The sequence below is a fragment of the Pinus tabuliformis genome, chromosome 1_1 (assembly GCF_031772625.1).
Source record: "Pinus tabuliformis cultivar Carrire ecotype Pingquan chromosome 1_1, CPIR1, whole genome shotgun sequence".
Lineage (NCBI taxonomy): Eukaryota > Viridiplantae > Streptophyta > Pinopsida > Pinales > Pinaceae > Pinus > Pinus tabuliformis.
In genome coordinates, this window is record NC_142297.1 from 731,639,248 (window position 1) to 731,646,626 (window position 7,379).

The following is a 7,379-nucleotide window of genomic DNA, read 5'->3' on the forward strand; positions in this document are numbered from 1 at the left end:
TCTTTAAAGTATTACAATACAATACAACATCCAAAAACCACCAATCCATTTTCCTTGTATTAGAATACGATTGTAGTTCTTTAATTGGATTAAAAGAACCACAGGATGAACCACCATGCACCACAAAACCACAAAAATAAAAAACTGTGTGACAAAAACCACCATAAACCAACACAAAATTTACCCAAAAAAGAATTAGGAGTGTTTCCCTAGAACCCCCACACAAGCGAGCATCCATCGTCCTATGAACTCCTTCAATCACGGCACAACTTACAGTCCATGGTTGTATTCGTACAAAAAACATAACACATACCCAACATTCATGTTACCTTGGTTTGTTATGGAGACTTTGTGAAATTGGCCTAGCAATATTTTGGTCACATGAATGAATAATATCCCCGTGCCCCTACAGTAGAACGTTGTGAGAGTTGGTATACTTTATTATGTAGGCAGAAAAGTTTATGTGTAGCATACCAAAAGACTTAATACAAAACTTTTAATTCAACTTGCTTGTTTAATTTTTTTTATGGTGAAAGCATTTTTGCTTTACCTTTACTAATAAGTTTAAGAAAAGAAAAGTAATGATTTATATTATAAGTTTAAAAAAAAAGGTAATGATTTATATTATAAATATATTAAGGAATTTAACATCTATAACATAATGTAATGAGTGTCTCTCTAAAAAAATTTAATAATATTTATAAAGCAAATAGATTCAAAAACTTAATCCAATAACCTTATATTTATAATTCAATTTATTCAATAACTAAAATTAGTTTATTAAATAAAAAATAATCAATACATCAAGCCATAAAGATCTTTAAAAAATATGAAATTCAAAATTAAAATTTTATAGGAATCAAACCCAAGCAATAAAATATTAAATAAATCATAAATTTTGATTTCCATTCCCATTCTGCATGTTCAAAACTCAGGGAATGGAATGGATTTTATTAACAAATTCACAACCCAAAAAACTTTATTGCGTCGTTGTAGTTCTATCTGTTTTTCGTGGTTGAATCAGAGGTTACGTAAGGGGGGAGACAACTTGAGTTTTTCAGTGTGTTAAATTGCGTGTGCCAAAACCGAAACCGAAACCGAAAGGGACATTTTCCTTACATGAGAAGATTGAAGTGAATTGTGAACGATCACGTAACAAGAAAATATGATTACATTGTCGTTGGAGGAGGAACGGCTGGCTGCTCCTTGGCAGCAACGCTGTCTACCAAGTATTCAGTTTTGGTAATAGAGAGGGGAGGATCTCCTTATGGAGATCCCCACATCGAGAACGCCGATGCATTTGGAAAGCTATTAATTGAGACCGACAATTACACTTCACCAGCACAGGCGTTTATTTCACAGGATGGAGTGAGTAATGCGAGAGCGAGGGTCCTGGGAGGCGGAACTGCTATCAATGCAGGCTTCTACAGCAGGGCTAGCTCCGAATATGTCCTTAATATGGGATGGGGCGAGGGACTTGTAGAGGAGTCGTATGAATGGGTGGAGAAGCAGGTTGCCTTCATACCTTACCAACTGTCGCCTTGGTCGTCGGCTATCAGAGACGGCCTCCTGGAAGCAGGGGTTCTTCCATACAATGGATATACGTTGGATCATGTGGAGGGAACGAAGATCGGTGCCTCCACCTTCGACAATAGAGGCATAAGACACACAGCAGCAGATCTTCTCAGGTCTGCCAATCCCAACAATATCGTAGTCGTTTTGACTTTTGAATGCTACCGTCAGCAGGATTCTGTTCGAAGGTAATTCATTCAAACACATGACGACATTAATGTTTCTAAGTTTTATATTTCTCCTACACATTAGTTGTTGATAATAAAGGTTAGACTAATAGATTGGTATCCAGAACTGTAAATATAGATTCAGTGTTTTGAATATGAATTGGATCATGCAGAAATGAAGGATGCTTCCTCCGGGAAGCCGAGGGCAAGTGGTGTTGAATTCATGGACGGCCATGGTCGGACTTATCAGGTTTTTCTGAAGGAATCATCACGTTCGAGCGAGGTAATCCTTAGTGCAGGAGCCTTAGGCAGCCCCCAGCTGCTCCTCTTGAGCGGAATTGGCCCATCCGAACATCTAAAAGAATTCAATATTCCTCTAGTTCTAAATGCGCCCTTGGTAGGCCAAAGGATTCAAGACAACCCCCGTGCATCCGTAACACTAAGAAAGACCCACTTTAAGAAAGACCCACTTAGTCATTTATTTCCAAAGACACTTTTCCTTTCTAATTTTTCATTGACTTTATAAAAGTCACTTTAAAATTAGACTTAGTAACTTTATCACTTAAAGTCACTTTTAAATTAGATTTAACTTTATAAAATTATAAAGTCACTTTAGGAGAAAAATTAAATTCTTTTGGACACTTTTCCCTATGCCAAAGATCAAAGCCTAAGGGAACCACCTGTCCTCTGGTACCAAATTTCAACACTCCCTCTTACCGAGGAAGGTGTTCCTCACCACACCCATTTTGTCTCTGAAGTAGACATACTTGCCCCGTGGTAAGGCTTTGGTAAGAATATCTACAACCTGTTCATCAGTGGAAATATACTCAAGCTTCACAGCTCCCTTCTCAACATAGTCTTTGATGAAATGATATATGATCCCGATATGCTTTGACCTGTCATGAAATATTGGATTCTCCGTGATTTTAATGCAACTTTGATTACCACAGTAAATCACTGAAGGTCTCAATGGCTAACCAAATAAGCCAAACAACATCTTGCCAAGCCAGATAGCCTCACAACTAGCTAGACTGGCTGCCATATACTCTGCTTCCGTTGAACTCAGTGCCACTGACCACTGCTTCCGGCTGAACCATGACACTACTGCTGAACCCAACCCAAAACAGCGCCCTAAAGTGCTCTTCCTATCAGAAGCACAACCTGCCCAATCAGAATCACTGTATCCTACCAATCTCACTCCATCTCCCTGCCTGTAGTCCAGATCATAATCCATTGTCCCCTGCAAGTACCGCAAAATGTGTTTTGCAGCCACCCAATGAACCTTCCTAGGCTCACACATAAACTGACTCATCGTGTTGACTGCAAAACAGATATATGGTCTAGCGTTGACCAAATACATCAAGGAACCAATCAGCTGCCTGTACAATGTGGGATCCACCAACTCGGAATCCGAAGCATGAAGCTTCTTCCAGTTGGTGATCATCGGTGTCGACATGGGTCTACAATCCTCCATGTGGAATCTGCTAAGGATGTCCACAATATACTTCCCCTACCCCAAGAAGAAATGCCCCTCCTCCTGCCACACCTCCAAGCCTAAAAAGTAATGCATCAAGCCGATGTCCTTCATCTCAAACTTTGTCGCAAGATCTCTCTTGCAGTGTTCTATGAGTCTCTCTGCACCTGTAATCATCAAGTCATCCACATACAGCACCAAAATGAGAGGCTCCTCACCAATCACAATAAAGTAAAGGTTCGGATCTGCCTCACTCTTTGTGAAACCCATCCCCTGCAAATATGTCTCTATCCGGGAGTACCAAGCTCTGGGAGCTTGCTTCAGGCCATAAAGGGCCTTCTTCAGTCTGCACACATGGGACTCCTTCCCATGCACCTCAAAGCCCTGTGGCTGCTCAATGCACACCTCCTCCTGTATGAAACCATTGAGAAATGCAGTCTTCACATCCATCTAGTGGATCTTCCAACCCATCTCTGCTGCTATCGATATAATGGAGCGAATCGAAGTATATCGAGCCACGGGAGCGAAGGTCTCCTCATAATCAACTCCCTCTACCTGGGAGAACCCTCTAGCCACAAACATCGCTTTGAATTTCTCAATGCTACCATCTGCAGCATGATTTACCTTGTAAAGCCATCTGGAAGTAACCACGGATTTGCCCTCAGGCCTTGGCACCACCTCCCAAACATCATTCTTCATGATAGAAGAATACTCCTCCTGCATGGCCTCTCTCCACACCTGCTGGCTAGCTGCCTCCTCATAGCTAGAAGGCTCAGAGTCAAGGATGCTGGTAACCATCGCCATATAGCTACAAAACCTCTCAGGTGGTCTACTCTCTCTGACTGGCCTCTTCGGCTCAGCAACTGATGTGGCATCTCTCAAGGTGTCCTGAAGCCACTTGGGCTTCCTCTTCCCTAAGCACACTTCTCCCTCCGGAGAATGAAAGTCCTCCTCCTCATCATCATCAAGAGCCTGAACTCCTGACTGTTTGTCTGCCGTCCTCCTACCTGCACCTGAACCTGGAGAAGCTGAGGTACCGTGTCAACTGTCCATCAGTGGACTCCCTAGTGAACTGCTCTCCATGCTGCCCGGAGCACCACCCCTCTGGCTCGGTGAGCCACTGCTCACTGACGGACCTGACTTCCTCATAGATGTACCTCTTGATCCTCCTGATCCTCCTGATCCCTGCCCACTGGATCCCTGCGACTGACTCAACTGCTGCAGAGGGTCTGGCTGATCCAGATACTCTAACTCCCGTGACCTCCTAAAGGCCCTGTCCTCCTCGAACTTCACATCCCGTCTGACAACAACTCTCCTCTGTGCAGGAATGTAACTCCGAAAGGCCTTTGAGGTCTCACTGTAGCCCACAAAGATACCCTTCTATACGATGGACATCCGTCAAAGTTCAACCCTTAAAAAACTACTAAGTATTTTAGATGCTCAAATTTTGTCAACATACACATAATGATGTAGTTGCATATACTACTAGGTTTTGTCAACATACATATGAGATATAGGTGCTCAAATTTTGTGAACATACACATGATGATGTAATCACATATACTACTTGGTTTTATCAACATAAATATGATGATATAGTCCTATATTAAGATTTTAGACATTGATAAAAGATATCTCAATAATCTTAAATATTACAAATTTATGTTTATTTAAAAAAAAATCAATAATTAAATAAATAATTGAACATATAATTAAATTCAAATTATTAACAATATTATTAAAAAAACTATTAATTTGATTAGAATTTCAAATTAATAAAAAATAACAATAAAACAAATATATATATATATATATATATATACAACATATTTTTCCCATTTTTTTCATCTTCAATAACTTGCAATTCATTAATTAAATAAGTGAACTATCATTTATTACCAGTTTACATCATGTAAATTTTCTCACTGTTTTGATATTTGCAACTCACTATTTGAATATTTTTATCGTTGTGGATCATATATATATATATATATATATATATAATTAATTAAAATCTATATATAAATTCAATAGTTACATGTGGATCATTCATATATATATAAATAACTTAACTTAATTCGTTATATAAATTCACATATAATTATAGGTGGATCATATATTCATATATATATAACTTAACTCACATACACGTAGGGATTCTCCCTAGCGTGTGTACTTTCAGATAGTCATTGTAATATTTAACTAGCATTTGCACCAACAAACGCGGTAAGACATAAATTCAAAAAGCATTATAAGATATAAAGAATCATTGAAAATGAAAATTAGTAGGTGAAGGGTAAAGAGCTAGTACCCAATGTCCATTGCATTAAATAGGTCTTGTTGTTTTTGGAAACTCTTTGGCTATGACATCTCGCAAAAAAAATTTCCTATTTTTAGGAGGCTATGGAATGACTTCAACTAGAAGGAGACAATACTGAATACTATTGCAGGTATTGAGGAGGAGCAAAATGTTGTGCTTGTTAGTAAGATAAATAAGGGAAACAAGAGGAACTAAGAAGGGTTAAAAAGGGTTATCTACAGTCCTCCATTGTGGGCTTTTTCTGTAATCTTTTTGCTTCTCAGTGTGTATGGTAAGTCTTCAACACTCTATCTCTGCTTCTATTGACTTCAATCTGCATATTCTTAAAAGGCGTTTCTGCTGCTGTTGGTATTCATTCTGTTGGCTCTCTTTAGTTCCCTTAGATGTAAGTGCACAAAAATCTTCGACTTATATGACACTGAATTATTGATAATGGGAGATAATAATCATAACAATTTTTTTTATTGAATTCTTTGGGTTTTATGTCATTTTATCTCCAAAATATACAGATAATTTTGTTGGTTGGAACAAAGCTACAAGTTAAAATAACAGAGTTGGCCTTAGAAATTCAAGGGAGCCATGATATAGTTAAAGGAACCAGCTCAACTGTGCAGCCAACAAGTAAACTGTTTTGGTTCAATCCCCCTGAACTTATCCTTTTCTTGATCCATTTCACTCTTTTCCAAGTATCAAAATGATTTTCTCTCTAAATTTCAATTAATAAATTGTATTTCTAAACCTTAAGTCGTTCATATTCAGGGCAAAAGTGGAGTAAAAGTAAAGTATGTAATCTAACAATAACTATATATATATGCTTCTTCAGAGAAAACAGATATATCTGTTAGAAACTCAACTCACCAAAGCGTGCAATTACTCACCAAACGACACGCATTTAGTTGACGAGCAAGAATGCTAACTATACTAATATGCACATGATCACTATATCAGGGACATAGTTTGTTTTATGATAATATTATGTCAGAGACAGAGTTTGTTTTATGATAATATTAGAAGAAGTATATGAGAGATCTAAATTCGATCACATTGACAGAAGAGGAAAGTTCGTACGATAACATTTCAGAATTACATGATATAATTAGTACGAGGGCAAGCTTTCAATATAAGGAAAGCAATGCAATAAGACAAACAGGGGCATATTAACGCATATCATAGATCACCACAGTCCATCCAGAGAGATATCAATTATCCTAGTGACACTACACATTGATATTATATATCTATAGTTTGTGACTACCCATTTCGAATCAGCGTAAATACTCTGCATCCGAAAATTTATACGTACAAGGAAATCAAAAAATTAATCTATGCAGATTTGTTGATAATAATTACGACTAGTCTCTAGCTTGCCCACTCATAACATGACTCATCTTCCATGATGTTTCTCATTTTCGCCTTAAAATTACCTTAAATATGCTTCACCTCAACTTTTCTATGCTTCACCTCAGATCTGGCGGTGATGATTATTTCCAGTAATTAGTAGGGCAAAATATATCATATCACATTAACAACAAACTATAATTATTACAAAAACTTTTCCAACCTATATGCCTATGTTTTTGATATGGTTGCAGTATTTAATTTTCAATATCTGAGATATGTGGCCGACCAAATAATTGACCCTATTAAAATTAATAGGGTAAGTAATCACGAAATTTATGATATAAACGAATATGGAGCTCCGCTCTACTAGAAAATGTTGGAAATGATGAATTCAAGATACCACGTCGTATTCGGTTTTTCCGAATAGTGGGTCAAATTTCATTTCCGTCGGGAATACAAAGGACGTGGTAGATGTTATTAAGTCAGCCAATCGTCTTGCTACCTT

At 37.8% G+C, this 7,379-nt stretch overlaps 1 pseudogene; it reads left to right on the plus strand.

The window, feature by feature from the left end:
* Window positions 1-1,137: 1,137 nt before the first annotated feature.
* LOC149216023 ((R)-mandelonitrile lyase-like pseudogene) lies at window positions 1,138-6,535 on the plus strand (annotated as a pseudogene).
* Window positions 6,536-7,379: the final 844 nt, after the last annotated feature.